At 35.7% G+C, this 18,426-nt stretch overlaps 1 protein-coding gene across 3 annotated transcripts in view; it reads right to left on the bottom strand.

The window, feature by feature from the left end:
• Positions 1-4,536: 4,536 nt before the first annotated feature.
• The window catches only part of LOC115221374 (vesicle-fusing ATPase), a 105,776-nt gene continuing 91,886 nt past the window's right edge, over positions 4,537-18,426 (bottom strand). The window contains exons 23-24 of one of the 3 annotated variants that reach the window (XR_005002765.1): positions 15,110-15,242; positions 4,537-5,428 (exon numbers count right to left, since the gene is read on the bottom strand). The gene's annotated coding sequence lies outside the window, so the exon portion shown is untranslated. Of the gene's footprint in view, positions 5,429-14,449; positions 15,243-18,426 lie in introns of those variants that run through there. The other 2 variants (XM_029791549.2, XM_029791548.2) reach the window with 2 other exon arrangements.

Genomic DNA, 18,426 nt, shown 5'->3' with positions numbered 1-18,426 from the left:
TTTTCTTCTACGGAATGAAGAGCAAGCCTTCTTCTATCATACTCTCAATTTTGGTCAACTTGCGCCGCAGGATCTCGGAGGAGATAGTGTTTGTTGAAGGCTACCAAACCTGCCACACACAGACAACTTCAGCTTTATATATAGAGAGGTTATCTTTATTTATGGAACCCGTAGAAATTCTGTTGAACGAAAAAGATTAAGAGAAGCTTTGTAAGAAAGATAGGATAATTTGCATTCTTATTTTGCCAAGTTATTTCACTTCTAGTCACAATAATATATTAATATTGAACGGCCGCCTCTGATCAACATGTGCTTTTTAAGCTCCTAGAAAATCGCCAAGAAATTTCATCTGTCATCTATGCACAAAACTCGAAAATTCCTTCCGAAACAGATGGGTTGAATGCAGTAAATGTCGTGTTTCGATCTGCTTTCAATGTGCCACAAACTTTCAGAAGATCCCAGGTCAAAAGAAAGGACACCATACTTCTATGACGGATAAACTCTGGGAAATGGTCCAGCTACCAAACTGGTCGTTTCAGTGCCTGACTTGTGTGTCCCCTGCCACCATTGCTGCTGAACAGCAAAAACCGACTACTTTGTCTCCCAAAACCAGTCCTGTTGATGAAGAACAACAACAAAAACTGAATCCGCCCATGTCTTCCCCCCCTGTCACTCTTCAACAGCAGCAACAAAAATCGGTCATTCATGTTGAAGAACATCAACAAAAACAGAAACTTAAGCCCCCTGTGTCTTCCTCCCCTATTGCTCTTCGACAACAAAAATTGATCATTCCAGCTGAAGTACATCAGCAGGAACAAAAGCCAACCATGCCCTCCTCTCCTGATACTTCTCAATTAGAGCAGAAATCGACCATCAGCACAGAAGTTGCAGAAATTAGACGATTGATTTCTGCTTTGAGTCGTGAAATAGCAGGAATCAGAACTAGTGTTTGTACGAAAACTCACAGCGAGGGGTCATATTGGAATGCCTTGCTCAGCAACCTACATGTAGCTTGTACGGAACCTCAACGCATCGAGGGAGTTGCTGAACCAGCCACTCATGAATTAATAGCCATCGGAGTGCCAGAAGATGTGGTAGATCTGCAGGCATTCATTGGAAACACATCTAAGGACCTCAGCTGTGTCCCCCCAAAAAAGTGCTTTCTGCCTTGGCCGACCAGGATCCAAACCCAGGCTGATGTTTACAAACTTTACTGAGGCGTGGACATTCCATCTGGCTGCTGATAGAGCTCGACGTGACAACATAATCAACTTTAGAACACGTCCTGGCCTCCCACCTGATGTATGCCCAAAGCTAAGATCTGTAGCTTCCCTAAATTGCAACTCTGTGTCACAGGAGAGTTTTAGCCTCCGCAATGATGGGCAAATCTGGTAATTTGTCAAGTCTGGTGAGTCGTGGATAAGGGATATCAGTTGGACTGAGCAAACTGCACCCACAACAACAACTGGCAATACAAAAATCTTGGAAAACTAACCAAGAACAATCAGCCATCCCCTGTATATCATCATCTGAAATCCAGATACAAACTGCTGTCCTTGAATGCCCGTAGTTTATGCAACAAGGTGCATCTTTTTGACTCCTACATCAAAAGTATCAACCCAGATTTCATCACAGTCACGGAAACATGGGCACACTCTGCACTCAGTGATGGAGTTTTCAGCATAGCCGGCTACAACCTGTTCCGCAAAGACTGCATTAATCGCTGTGGAGGGGGTGTGATGATTTATGTTCAATCAAATCTATCGGCAATCCCCTGTGATGATTTGAACCAATCTCAGCAGGAAGTATTTTTCTGCAATATACACATGACCATGTCAACACTTCTGCTCGGAGTTGTTTACCCCCCCCCGAAAAAAAAAATTATCGTCAAGACGCACCGCTTTTTGATATCCTCAGAGCTGCTGCCATGAAAACAGCCGTGTATGTTTATATTGCGGGCGACTTCAATTTCCCTGAGATTGACTGGGAGGCCTTCCGTTGGCCGCAAAGTGCAGACGATTTCCTTGAACTGGTGCTGAATTCAAATTGGTCCCAAGTCGTTACCTCCCCCATAAGGGGCAACAACACTTTGGATCTACTACTTACCGCTTCTCCTGAAACAATCATTAGTGTCACTACTGAAGAACCTTTAGGTAACTCTGATCATTCCATGATCATGGCTGACTTGTCTCTGATTGGTTGTAACAAAAAACACAACCATCTTCAGACTGCCCGCTTTGACTGGAGCTCTTATTGTACTGAGCTGCAACGCCCAAACTGGCTCGAATTTTATGCCTCTGGAGATGTAGACACTATACTCCAGAACATTCTGAATTCAATATGGGCGGCATGTGCAGCATCAGTACCACGCAAGCACAAAAAACCACCCAATAGTGCAATTTGGGAGACTGCAGCAGTCCGACTTGCCAGGAAAGAATGCCGTAATGCTGAACAGGAATACAAATTGCACAAATCAGAGAGCAACAGGAAAAAGCATAATAGGTCAGCCAACCACCTCAAGCAGGTGACAAAAAAGGCAGTGCTTGAATTTGAACAACGCATTGCAACTAACCCTGACAGCAAAGTGTTCTGGAAGTATGTGCACTCAAAGCAGAGACCCCACTCTCCAGTTGTCCCCTTTGCAATCCCCACACAGGACAGATTACTGGCAATCCCGAAGAATGTGCAGAAATCATTGCTGGATGCTATGCCGGCATCTTTACTGTCGAAGACCAAAATGTTCCATCTTCATCACCACTGACATCGGACTCTATATCTACTATGCAATTTACACCAATGCTACAACGCCACCTTAAGAATAAACGCAACTATGCCTCTCCTGGTCTCGATGGTGTTACATACCTACTTCTCAAATGCGGTGGGTACTTTCTTCTAAGCCAACTTTCTCTATTCTTCCAATTCTGTCTTGACAATGGTGTTACTCCAGAACAGTGGAAAACTGCCAGTGTTATCCCTCTGTTAAAAAAAGGCGACCGCACATCGCCAGTCAACTATCACCCCGTTAGTCTTACTAGCTGCATCGCCAAGCTGATGGAATCCTGTGTCAGGGAAACCCTCTGGAACTTCTGGAAGTCTCACAGCCTCATCCAGCCGTCACAATTTGGATTTATTCCTAACTCCAGCTGCTGTAATCAACTCATCGAGTTTCTTGAGGACATTACCCAAATCACTGATCGCGGATCCTGGGTGGATGTTGTTTACCTGGACTTTGCAAAGGTTTTTAACTCTGTGCCACACAAAAGACTTATGGTGAAGCTCTCTGCGTTGGGTGTAAGAGACAAACTCTATAACTGGTTGAAGTCCTTTATTTTCGTCCAAAAAGAGGTTGTCACAGTTCTAGGACAGCACTCTTCGCCCTATGAGATGACATCTGGTTTACCACAGGGATCTGTTCTTGGCCCCCTTTTATTTTTTGCATATGTTAATGACATAGATGCCAACTTAAAGAATGCCACAGTGCTGAAATATGCAGATGACATCAAGCTGTACCTTGAAATAAAGAGGTCAGATCCTGTACACTATAGATCTCTATTGCAAGCAGACCTGGACACAATGCAGCAGTGGATCATGGACTGGCAACTCAAGCTGGCTGTGGACAAATGTACGACCATGCATTTTGGGAGGAGAAACCCAGCGTCCACCTACTCCCTCCACAACACTAGTCCAAAAAGTCTTCATGTGAACGTGACCTGGGTGTTATTGTCGACAGTGATTTGCGTTGGACAAAACACATCGCAAAAATTGTCAAGAAGGCTGAGGGTGTCTTGGCATCAGTCACCAAATCCTTTGTGAGCTGCTCTCTGACTATCTATCTGCGGCTTTATATAGCTATGGTAAGACCTCACCTGGAATTTGCATCACCGGTCTGGAACCCCTATCTTGCCCAGGATATCAATCGTCTGGAAGCCGTTCAGCAACGTGCAACCAAAAGAATACCCTCCATCAGGCATTTGCCATATTCTGAACGCCTTACATCCCTGGGCATGGACACATTGAAACTCCGATGTCTGGCAGCTGACTTGGCAGACACCCATAAAATTATCAACCATTGTACAAACAATAACTCTGAGCACCTTTTCAAACTCCACCCATCTAACACCCGTGGACTTATTTACAAAGTCAGAAAACAGCACAGCTCCCATGACTTCAGGGAACATTTTTTCACGCTGAGAGTTGCTGAAGCATGGAACAAACTGCCGGCATCAGTTGTTAGTTGTCGGAGCACTGCATCCTTCAAAACTTCCATGCTTCCTGAGATTCGCCAACACTACACCTGATTTTCTCCCCTCCATGCACACACAAGCATGTATCTGACTCATGCATTGTTTGCTTTCCAGACATTTGTACATTACTGCATGTGCTTTATATGCACTGTTTGACAAGTTGTGGTGCACCTAAGCACTGTATACAATAATTTCATTATATTATATTATAAATTCTTCAGTATAAAAGGGGTGAACTTCTGAACGCAACAACAGAATTGTAAAATCAGTGAATTAACATTCAAAGATGAAATTATGAAACCCAAAGGCATTTTATATAAGTCAATTAAAGGATATATTTGATATTTTAGCAATCCATTTGCAAATAAGTTAATATCCAAAGAATTTCATGTCCAGTCTTCGATTGTTCAAAGTTATGTTGTAAACAGTCCGATCCACATGCAGCTCTCTCTCTTGTATTTTGTACTATCCACGCAATGCCGGTGGTGAAGTTGGAGAAATTCTCTGACAATCAGAGCTGAATTCTGCTGTCACACATGTGACCTTCAAGCAGCAACCCTCTCCAACCAGAGTTTGACCACAGTCTTCAGCAGCTTCACATAGCTGTCTGAATTGAGTCTAAGGCCTAGTTCAAAGATGTGAGGTGGCATGGTACCTATTTCTTTATTACCCACAAAGGGCAAAACACAGGGAACAAACAAGGACAGACAAATGGATTAAGTCGATTACATCGACCCCCAGTGTGCAACTGGTACTTAATTTATCGACCCCGAAAGGATGAAACGTAAAGTTGACCTCGGCGGAATTTGAACTCACAACGTAACAGCAGACGAAATACCGCTAAGCATTTTGCCCGACGTTCTAACGTTTCTGCCAGCCCGCCGCCTTATGAAATGGCATGGTGCCATCATCAGTGGAAACGCACTTAATGATTATAGCAGTTTGAGCGAATTTAGTTTGCATGATGTCCGTGTCATGCCTTACAGCCGTTTCAGTGTTCACAAAGCATGGCACAGCGGTCATGATGTTGGCATTTTGATACCCAGTGCAAATCCTTATGATACAGGCAACTCTTTTCCAATATCCTGATGGCTTTTAGTCCTCTGAGTCAGCTAACTTTTTCTTGACTTCAATCTTTATGCTTTCCAATGCTGCTGTCTATTCACCAATACATCAAGCTGTACCTGCAAAAAGGAGACATAAAAAAAATCATGAAATTTAGCCCAAACACTCTACAGTACATCATCATCATCATCATCATCGTTTAGTGTCCGCTTTCCATGCTGGCATGGGTTGGACGGTTCAACTGGGGTCTGGGAAGCCAGAAGGCTGCACCAGGCCCCAGTCTGATCTGGCAATGTTTCTACGGCTGGATGCCCTTCCTAACGCCAACCACTCCGTGAGTGTAGTGGGGGCTTTTTACGTGCCACCTGGACAGGTGCCAGGCGAGGCCGGCAAACGGCCACGATCGGATGGTGCTTTTTAACATGCCACTGGCACGGGGGCCAGATGAGGCTGGCAACGGCCACAATCGGATGGTGCATTTTACGTGCACCCAGTACTTCTTTGCTACAGATACAACAACAATAGTATAAGTTCTGGTATTGATTCACTTAACAAACCCAACAAGGCAGAATTCCGGCAAGACTACAGTTCAATCACAGAAAACAGTAAAAGAATAAAGTCAAAAGTCAGAAAACAGCACAGCTCCCATGACTTCAGGAAACATTTTTTCACGCTGAGAGTTGCTGAAGCATGGAACAAACTGCCAGCATCAGTTGTTAGTTGTCGGAGCACTGCATCCTTCAAAACTTCCATGCTTTCTGAGATTCACCAACACTACACCTGATTTTCTCCCCTCCATGCACACACAAGCATGTATCTGACTCATGCATTGTTTGCTTTCCAGACATTTGTACATTACTGCATATACTCTGACAAGTTGTGGTGCACCTGAGCACTGTATACAATAATTTCATTATTATTTTAATAACTAAACAGATACATAAAATAATAATAATAATAATAAAAGAAACAAAATCCCTTGAAGCTTTTATAATACATTTATTTGAATTTTTGATAAAGAAATTTGAAATCTTTACAAATGATGTGATGGTAAAAGTGTCAAGTCTATGGCAACAAAATTTACAAATTGGGAAGAAAAAAGATCAACAATTATTGAACATCACAATTCGTTTTCAGTTTTGGGAATGGAATTTTTTTCTTTTTCTGTTTTTTTTTTCTTTTCTTTTTTTTTTTTTTGTTCGGGACAAAATAAAAGTTGTAAATATTTGCTTTTTTTTTTTTTAACTTGAAAGTGATTTTTCTGTTCTTTAGAATGCTACTGTTGAAGTTTAGTGGGTATCGGTCTGAAATTATTGATTGGGGATATTTATTAAGTCAATTAGATTTTTGCTATGCTATGAAGATGATGCAGTTATATTTTTTTCTATAAAGTCATAGTCCTTCACTGTCTCTGTTGTATCAGTTCTTTATACATAATTGTTCATATTTTATTAGACATACCCACTCAAGTTTAAATCTCTTGAGCATTACGAACTGTATTCTATATGGAGAATATCTGGTTCCCATCTAGGAGCTATATTTTATTAGATACGTGTGTGTTTGTGTGCACATGTGTATAGCTTGATTCGTGTGTGTGTGTATTTGTTATTGTGTGTGTGTGTGTGTTATTGCAATGATTGAGTTTTGTACACAATATGTACTTATCCCAAGAGTACAATTTTTTTCATAAGTTGTCTAGCTTGACAACCAATAAATTTGTGCTTATATCCTTTCTTCTTCGTTATATGCAATAAATTATAAAATATATAATTAGATTCCATATATGAAATTATTTAGTTTCCAAACAAGAACAAAATTTTTTAAATAAATGTAAATGTCAAAAAAAAAAAAATGCACTTTTGTAATAATAATTAATCTCTTGTAGACACAAGCAAAATTTTGTAAAGAAAACTTTTGTAAAAGAAACCCCCAAAGGGATGAAAGACAAGCCAGACTTGGCAGGATTTGAACTCAGAATGTAGAGAGATAAAACTAAATACAATAAGGCATTTAGTCTGATTCTCTACCGTATTGTCAACTCACTGCTCTTGTAACAATGATTGAGTTTGTAAACTGAACTAAAATTATATCAAAAGTAACAGCTAAATTAAATTGTAACAATAATAATAATAATAATAATAATAATAATAATCCTTTTTATTGGAAGCACAAGGCCTCAAATTTGGTGGAAGGGATTAAGTCGATTACATCGACCCCAGTGCATAACTGGTACTTATTTAATTGATCCCAAAAGGATGAAAGGCAAAGTTGACCTCGGCAGAATAATAATATTTTAAAAGATCTGTGAGGTCTACAGACCACTGAACTGTATATTCAATGATGATGACTAGGGGATGTATTCAGCATAAGGAAACGTGAGCCCAAAGATAAACACTAGTGTAGTGTCTCCTGATCAAAGAACTATACCATACATTCAAGGAGGGAAACGCTACCATGATGTCTTCTGTCCAGGGGAATACATAACTTAGGAGTGGTGAGGAAATTGTGTGATATTCTGAGAGTTATTTTGAACCCAAAGTTGAAAGTTAATGTGATGTATTTGAAAGAAAATATTTAAAAAAAAACTTTCGTTGCTACTTTGTGGAATTAAAGTTAAATTTGCATAATAGGAAGTTTAGAACAAGAAAGAAAAAAAAATAGTAATTATATTACAATTAAAAACAAATAAATGAAACAAAATTCATTTACACAATTGTTTGTAATTTGCTTTTTATTCTTCAGAATTCAATATATATTAAAAATTTTTTTTTTTTCAAATTTCTTTTATATTTCTTTCTTATAAATGAAAAAAAATAATAGTAATAATAATAACAACAATGAAACCATTGAGTATTTCAATTTTAAAATCTAAGCAAAATATTTGAAAATATCTTTATAAACAATTTTTTTTTTTATCCACAGAATAAGGTAACTTTGTTTTGACTTTTCTATTCTCTTTAAGCCTCCTTTATCTTATAAACTGGCCAGATTCTGCCCCTGTAGACAGGGTGAGTTGTTCAAATTGTTAAAAGCAGGCCTTATTGATATGTTACTTTTGGTAGCAGGACCTCTGCTACCATTGAATCATACAGTATGTCTTGGTTTAGTGTTATAATTTCACCATTTTTATATTAATACATTATATTAATACATTAAAATACTTAACAATAAATAAATGGTTATTACTATAAATGCTAAACTTCTTGATGACATTCAATCCTGAATATCAATTTGATTAGAATTTCAGATTATTACTAATCAACAATATAGTAAAAAAAACAAAATGACCATTAAAAATAAACGTGCCTAACAGTCAAAGCCTACAAGTCACTTTGTTTCAGCTACAGTCAGAAACTGCAATACATACATAAAGCAATATGATCTACTAGTGGGTTACTTTTATTTTTATTTTATTTCATTTTATTTTATTTTCATTTATTTTTGTTTTTTTTTACAAAGCGTATTTCATTACTGATTTCATAAACCATGCATGAAATCTTGAAGATTTTGCTAAGAGAATTATGGGGCATGGAGATTTAGATTAGAAAGCAGTGGAATAAACGGTACAGAAGAGAGGTCTTTCTAATTTATTTAAATATATGTCTCCACACACTCAACATATCTCAAAGTCCATCCCCTCCTCACCGTGGTGGGGACGCTGGCAACAGGTAGTGTCAGAGCTATGCCGTCGGGAACTTCGGTTCCTGGTAGGGCCACCCAAGGCGGATTGGTCTGACACTGAGTGGTATTAGGGCCACAACCCGGCAGACAGGGCTCTGGTGAAAATCCTCGGAGTGTCTGTTTCGGCAACCGGTGGCTCCTTGGTCGTTCTGTCCCTGCGTCTGTGGACAATCTGCGGCAAACAGGATGTCTCCACATGCAGGATTGTTGGGGACCGCTTGTGAAATCCACATATTCCCACCCAGGGTGAATGTCACCACAAGTCAAGTCAAGTCAACCACAGTATAACTTAACAGTGAATGCTAAAGCACACCCATATTGATTTATATTGTTGGTCCATAGATCAGATCTAACACACTCTTAACCCTCTTAAATATATCAGGCTGTCATTCGTACAGTACTTCTCTATGGTTGTGAAACGTGGTTTATGCGGGTGGTCGATCAACGAAGGCTGGAAGTCTTTGACAATGACTGCTTCCGGTGCATTCTTCGCTGCCGTCGGGTGGATCGAGTTCCCACCGCCAATCTCCGACTTCGCCTGTCTCTGTGGCCCCTTCCATCTGTCCTTCTGCAGCGACACTTGCAGTGGTTTGGCCATGCATGTAGGCGTCTGGTGGGTGAACTGAGCCGTAATGTCCTTCTCCCAACTTCACTTCCCAACTAGTGGAAACGCACAGGCGGGCAGCTGAAGACTAGGTTACAACGATCAAGGAGGACCTCTCCGTGCTCACGGGACCGCAGGTGGTTGGCCTGCGCCGATGGAACCATGACTGGCTCGCTATCTCCAGTGAACTGGCACAGGACTGTCGTGCGTGGGCTGCCATGGTTCAAGATGCCTCGAGGGTGCTAGAAGAAGCCGACTCAACCTGCCCAGGGTGAATGTCGCCACAAGTACAAGTACAAGTAAAGTACTCTTAACCGTCAGTCCCTAATTAACTAACATAATTCTTATCTGGTTATATTTTCAGAGTAATAGTAATATCATTTCTTTGTAAAAGTAATATTTACTGGTTATAAAAGAAGACAAAAGAAAATGCATAATATTATTTATGTTCTTTGGCAGATACACTATATTATTATTGTAGTTTTTTTTCAGAAACAGATATAGAATATGATGATGATGATACATCTTTGTGTCAGATATTAAAAGGTACAAAACATCCTCCAGTCCCATCTTAGATGAATCCACCAGACTTTTTGCCTACCAGAGATATATATTTCTTTGGAAAATATGAGTTTTAAATGTCTGTATAACTCAAAACAGATTCAATAATTATAATCCTCACGGAAGTAGAAGTGCTATATGTTGATTCCATGTCCTAAATAATACTAGATGCTAACTTCTCATTTGAATTTAAGATTCACTGAAAGTTTGATAACAGCAAGGAAAAAAAATTAAACCAGGCTTCTTTTTATTTTTTTACTTTTATCTTTTACTTATTTCAGTCATTAGACTGTGGCCATACTGGGGCAAAATATTCTCATTCAAAATCTAGAGTCCTTCTTTACTCAGGAATACGCATAGAAAAAAATACTTTTTTTTTTTTCAAGGAACACAAAATTTTGTCGAATGTCTTTTATAATATCAACAATAATGATTTTAGAATCAATCTTAGCAATAATATTATAAAAGAACCATAATAATAATCTCATTAAATTTTGATGGAAACAGAAAATTTATTTCTAATTAAAACATGATCAAAGGACTAAAATGATTTAACATTTGAAGAATAAAGGGGAAAATAAAAAAGGATTTTAAAAAAAGGTGGGAGAAATAGATCAGCTGAGGTGCTGAGTAGTGAGCGAAAATAAGGGTTAAGATCCCTGTTTTTGTTTATATCACAACTATTTAAACAAGGAATCATAGCTCCTTCTACTATAATAGTTTCTAGTTCTTTAGCTTCAGCACAACCATAATTTGTTTTAAAAAATGAACGGCATGGAATTAGAGTAGATACAAGAATTGTATTTGAGAAAATATGAAAATACCAATATGTAAAAATAGTAAGAAACTTCTAGCTATAAAGCAATTCATGTTCTATTGTTGTTGGTGTTGCTGTTAGTGATGATGTTGTTGGTTTATTTAGAAATAATATTCTATAAAAAAATAATTGTGAACCAGGAATATATATATATATATATGTTAGAAGTATTGGGGGTGATGTACAGGTATTATATATTAGAAGAAATGAGGTGATCAGAAGATCGGATGGTTTATATTTACAGATATTTATTTATATATTACGTTTTTTATATATATATCATATCACTTAGACCATTAGCGCTTTCTCCCATTCTAGTGGGGTTTTCAAATACAACTTGATTTGAAAACCCCACTAGAATGGGAGAAAGCGCTAATGGTCTAAGTGATATGATATATATATAAAAAACGTAATATATAAATAAATATCTGTAAATATAAACCATCCGATCTTCTGATTACCTCATTTCTTCTAATATATTTATATATATATGTTAGAAGTATTGGGGGTGATGTACAGATTTAATACATATGAAAGAAAAAAGGTGTTCAGAATGCTGGATAGTTGTAAAAATATATATTTATTTATATATCACATATTATTTCTTCATATTAGCGCTTTCAACTCCTCCTGTAGTTTCATCAGAAATCTGATGATGAAACTACAGGAGTAGTTGAAAGTGCTAATATGAAGAAATAATATGTGATATATAAATAAATATATATTTTTACAACTATCCAGTATTCTGAACACCATTTTTCTTTCATATATATATATATATATTTATGCATTTTGAATGGCAAAAGTGGATGTGGTTAGCTCTATGAATGTGTAACCTCTCCAACATCAAAAACTGAGCACTGACTGAGAGCCAGGTACAACATATAGCAACATGCGCTCTGTTTTAGTACCACTGGTAGTAAGTTGATTAGAGTAATATACAGAGGTAACAGAGATAAACTGATTGACGGTAGAAGAAATAGATGTCAGAGCAATTATTTTCTGAGTTATGACATAAAATAATCTGCTATATTAATACTATGTATTTTCATATTTTTTGGTGCTATTTATAAGCATAATAAAATTATAAATATACAGCATTTATCTTATAAAACTATGTTGAAAAATTTTCTTTTAGTTGTATTTTAGTACCAACAACAGCAAATATAATTTCAAACAGTTTTTGCAAATCTAGGACTGCCTCAATATAATGCGATAGTGGTGAGATAAGAAAAGCTGGGAGAGGCTCTGTCATGAATCTGGAATTATCAAAATATGAAGATAAATATACAAAAAGAAAAAAAAAAAACTGAAACTTCTCTGTATTTAAAAAAATTTTTTTTTTTCCAGACTGACAGATATGTCACCAAGTAACACCTACTTCCTTGTTATAAGGGAAACAAAGCATACTTCACTTGGAGCCAGCCCTGATTATATTTAGCAGAGTTTAGATTAATAATGTAATTATTAATGTCAGAATGCCAAGTAATTTTACAAGCATTTTTCTCAAAAACCTGTGTGTGTGTGTGTGTGTGTGAGAGAGAGAGAGTGAGTGACAGAGAGAGTTTATGGAAATAACTGAGGCTAGATGGAAATTCTTTCTTTTAAGAGTCAGGGTGGGGCAAGCAGGGGCCATGAACCTTTCCAGAGCCTCTGAGACAGTTGGGAGGAAATTATTCTCAGACCAGAGCCTTGACTTAAATGTCAGCTACAAGCACCCAATGTGAGGTTAAACTGTGTGACTGGTTAAGTCTACCACCATAACAGCTGGTAGTCAGTAATGGAAATACCAACTGAAGTAGAGAGTATTAAATAATTTCTAGATTTTGTCATGAAATAATAATATCTATATAATTTATCTATATATTAAAGGTGCAGGAGTGGCTGTGTGGTAAGTAGCTTGTTTACCAACCACATGGTTCCGGGTTCAGTCCCACTGTGTGGCCCTTGGGCCGACCAAAGCCTTGTGAGTGGATTTGGTAGACAGAAACTGAAAGAAGCCTGTTGTATATATATATATATATATATATATTTAGTGTAGGAAGAAATGGAGCTGAACGAAGATTTAACAAAATTTTGTTAAATCGTCCAGCTCCATTTCTTCCTACACTAAATATATAAAACTTCAAATTTCCGCACTAAGGCACGGATTTTAGGCCCCATGGTCGTAACCTCAACCGTGCTTTTTCTGTTGTGATTTTTGCTACCCAGGTATCGGTTATCATTTGAATTATCCGTAATAAGATAATTCATTTATCTACTTCAATAATATATATATATATATATATATATATATGCGTGTGTGTGTTTGTGTGTCTGTGTTTGTCCCCCTAGCATTGCATACAAATTACTTACCACAAACTTCGCGGCATAATTTTTACTGGTACCACCAGTCTCCTTGGGCTCTTATTTTCTCACCAATATATTTTTAAATCAAAGCACTACAGCTGTTTCAATCATGTCACATTCAACAAGATCTTCAGTCAACAATGGGCGTAAGGAAATTAGATGAATAAACATATAAAAACACTACATTTGTTTTATGTATTATATATTAGGTACCACCATGGGAGATATCTGCTTTGTTTTACTCTCATTAATAAAGAATAGTATATATATATATAAATAAATAAGGATAAGATCGTTAATTTAAAAATAAAACAACGATTTTATCAAGCGGTCAGTATGGAAAAAATAACTTTCAAAGGTAATAATTATTAAAATTATAAATTGGGGTATCTACGAGGTACCACCATGCTGATAATAGCAGCCATGATCTGACTTTAAAACCACCTAAATTGTCCACGTTTTCTCTCCGTGTTGATATATGGACAATTTAGGTGGTTTTAAAGTCAGATCATGGCTGCTATTTTCAGCATGGTGCTATCTCGTAGATACCCTAATTTATAATTTCACACACACACATATATATATATATATATATATATATATATAATATATGTATGTATACACACATACATACACAGCTGTAGTAGGTTATAAGCTTTCAAATATTTCTATATGGACAGAGGTCAAGTGAATGTAAAAAGATCAGCAGATCAATATACTTTTTCTACAAAAACACAAGAAAAAATTCCAGCTTTTGACTGTAAATAATTTTCAATTAATGACAGTCATTCTGTATCCAGAATATTATCAAATGAAATAATTCTACTTTGAAAACACATTTAGTGGACAAAAATAGAATAAAATAAAATAGAAATATAATACCATAATTGACATATATATTTTTTATATTTATTTTATAAAAATGAAAGAAACCCACAACAAGACACTGGACATGGTGTGAACGATGAAACATTTTTGAGGCATTAATTACAGAAAACGAGAGTAAATTCAAATTTAAATAAAAATAAAAATAGTAAAAAATAATATATTTTAAAATTTTGGTATAAAAAATTATCAATTTATCATCAAAAGGATTAAAAGAAAAAATATTTAGTTGGTTTTTTTTTCCCCTCCTGCAATCATTCTTTTTCCATGGAATGTAGTAAAATTTCTCCTTTTTATTGCATCGTATTAGTAATATATGCAGTGTTTAATAGCTAGGGATTGTGTATATCACATTCTTATGTATGATTGTGTGTGTGTGTGTGTGTGTGTCAATTCTGGAATCTTCATTATATATTCACTTGACTCTTTATATTATCATTGTCAGTATCATCATTTCAAATATTATTATTATTATTTTTATTCTGTTTTATTTGATTGGTCTGGAGGAAAGGACTGTGACTTTACGGGCCCTCTGAGACTGGTGAGATCGATGTAGTTAAAGTTCTTGAACACTTGCAAGCCAATGGTTGCAACAAAAATATGGGTAGGGAGAAAGAATTCCAGAAGACCATGTTCTGGAGGGAAAGGACTGTTATTAATTATTATTATTATATTATTATTATTATTATAATCACTATAATAACAACTGCAGTTATAATCACCACTATATTTAATATAATCATTATTAATATAATGAATGCTACAATTATAACAATCATTACAAGAATAATTGCTACCACCATCCATCATATAATTATCATGTTGTTCTGCTCACACTGATTGGGAAAAATCAAAATTGAAAATTTCATAGTCTTTGCATAGAAAAAAAAACCTGTTACCAACCTAAAAACTTCAGTTGCATTGAACGCCTTGAATGTCCCTTCTTCTCACTCACTACTCTCTTTTCTCTCTGAATACCATTCTACCACTATGCCTCATTTAAAACCTAGACCTTCACCTTCACTACAATCTGTACCTAGGAAATAAACAAAGGGTAGATAAGGTTTAGATTTAGGTATAAATCATTGCAAAAAAAGGTTTACAAAAGCCCGATGTAGAGTGGAGATTTAATACCATGTTGATGATATATCTTAATGTATTTTGTTCATCCATCTTATGTGTACTTTATTTTGTGTTTCAACATTCTAGGTAAAACAGAGCTGCATTATGAACACTTGTGTTATATAGCCAACAATACTTCTAAAATATAGCTATGAGAAATTTTATTATATAGCCATGAACACTTCTGTTATATAGTCACAAACACTTGTATCACAGAGCCATGCACACTGATATTATATAGCTTTGAACATTTCTATTATATAGCCATGAACACTTGAATTATATAGTCATGGATGCTTTTATTATATAAACATGGAACACTTCTGTTACACAGTCATAAACACTGCTTTTACATATCACAGGCTGAAAAGTAGAGGACTTGAACTGAGTCCTTTAAATTAATAAATCAATCACTAATTACTTAGTCGTTTCACTTCTAGCAACAATAAGTTATCCCTATACATGGAATCTATTTCTATCCGAGCCTGTGATGTCAAACCTGTGTCGTCAAAGTTTTTATGCCTTTAACCCTTTCGTTACTGTATTTATTTTGTGATGCTCTGTGTTTCTTAACAAAGAATTTAGTAAAATAACTTCATTATCATTAAGCTAGTGTTAGGAACATAAATTGTGACTAAGTTTTGGTGAAAGATTTTAATTCAAAACTTATGAAAACAAGACATTTGTACTCAGAGCCAGAGCCAGTTTCAGTCAGGTTGGTATCAAAAGGATTAAGAATTGTTTTTCTATTATATATTTTAACCCTTTTGTTACCATATTTCTGTTGAGATCCTCTGTGTTTCTCTAAATTAATTTTAAATATAACAAAGAATTTAGTAAAATAACTTAGTTATCATTCAGCTAGTGTTAGGAACATAAATTGTGACTAAGGTTTGGAGAAAGATTTTAATTCAAAACTTATGAAAACAAGACATTTGTACTCAGAGCCAGAGCTGGTTTCAGCCGGGTTGGTAACGAAAGGGTTAATAATCCTCTCACTGGACTATCACAAGTATAAATATGTTTTAGCTTTAGATAAATGCTTAGAGATAATTTTTTTATAACATGATAGTGCAAGGAAATTTTTTGGTTGCTCTTTTTCATTTTCCTTCTTTTCCTTTTTTTTCTTTTTCAAAATTCACTGCATGTATATCCAAAAACCTAGCATATGTCATAAATTTACCATCACTAATCTAAGGGAACAAAATCAGAGAGACCTATACCTGGCCTGGCCACGAACATCTAACAGCATGAGTGGTGTGTCATTCTGTGTGAACCAAAACACATTCTTTCACCTGACAGTTTGATTTCCCATTAACGAGATCATCTAAAAACTTTCATTGTAATAGCTAACCACCAATCAGTAGAGGTGGCCACCATATCATAACACATTCTTTTATGGTGATTTAAAAAAAAAAAAAAAAAGAAAATTTATTTGTGGAATGTTTAAATAACCAATATTTGAAGAAGAACATTGTGAAGATTTTTTTTTTATTATTGCTGATGTCCTTCAAATATATTTTCAAATTTCTTGCTTGTTCTTTCATTTTGCATAGTAAGATATGTAACAAAACTCTTCTTCAGTACAATCCAACTCTCCAACACCTTTTCTTTGTTCACTTGTTATTTCATTTTACTTACTGAGGCTTTACAAATATCCTTATACACTCAGCAACTATTTCATATCACTCCAAGGGGAAGATTTTAGTCCCACTTTAATTCATAGCTGCATTTTTTTAGTTTTATATATTTATATATTTTATTTTATATGTGAATGTTTACTATTATTATTATTATTATTATTATTATAATCATTTTGCATGTGATTTGTAAAAGACTGAAGTCGACGCAGAATTTTACTGTTTCATTGGTTGTATTTCAGGGTAATCTATTAAGTTTTGTTATGCCATAATCAACAAAAAAAACACTTAAATTTTGCTTAAATATACAAATATTACTGCCAAAGGCTTTACATTCTTGTGTGTGTGTGTGTGTGTTTACATTTATATTAGTGCATAAACATTGATATCTCAATAATAAATATATCCTTTTGTCAAAAATTGTTAGACCAATTAATATTTGCTAATTTTGTTGGGGAAGTGTGTATACATATAAATTCATGTGTATGTGTGCATGTACATACATATATATATATATATAAATACACACACACACATGCATGCATATGTATATATATATATGCATATATATATATATTTCTTTACTACCCACAAGGGGCTAAACACAGAGGGGACAAACAAGGACAGACAAAGGGATTAAGTCGATTACATCGACCCCAGTGCGTAACTGGTACTTAATTTATCGACCCAGAAAGGATGAAAGGCAAAGTCGACCTCGGCGGAATTTGAACCCGGAACGTAACGACAGACGAAATACGGCTATGCATTTCGCCCGGCGTACTAACGTTTCTGCCAGTTCGCCGCCTATATATATGCATATATATATAGACACACACACATGTGTATGCATATATATGCATACATATATGCATGCATATATATACACACACATATATATATATGCATATATATGCATACACATACACACACATTTACACACACTCACACACAAATGCATATATATATTGCACATAAGTATATATATTTATATTATACATATATTCACGTGTGAAGTAAATGTAAGGATAAGCGAGTTAGGCAGGTCAATATAGAAAGTATATCAAATACATGAAATACAAAAAAATGTATACATGGTTACATACAAAAAGGTCCGACTTGCACACAGAATAGAAACGATCTGCCTAACTCCCTAATCCTTGCATTTACTTCTCTGCCTGCTCAAGTTTAAACCCCTTGAGCACTACTAAGTGTATTCTATGTGAAGAATATTTGATTCTCTTCTATGAACTATATCGTGTGTGTGTGTATGTATATATTTATATGTCTCTATATAATCAGATATAAATATGAATACACACATACAAATGGATACATATTTACATATACATGCATATACACACACACACATAATTTTCTCGCTTGAATGTTTCTGAGCAACATAAAAAAAATATATATATAGTTCTCTTAGCAAATGTATCCCTTGAAAATCACGAAACA

Source organism: Octopus sinensis, linkage group LG18 (genome assembly GCF_006345805.1).
Source record: "Octopus sinensis linkage group LG18, ASM634580v1, whole genome shotgun sequence".
Classification (NCBI taxonomy): domain Eukaryota; kingdom Metazoa; phylum Mollusca; class Cephalopoda; order Octopoda; family Octopodidae; genus Octopus; species Octopus sinensis.
The sequence above is the reverse complement of the archived record's forward strand: the minus strand, read 5'-3'. Positions and strand labels throughout refer to the sequence as shown.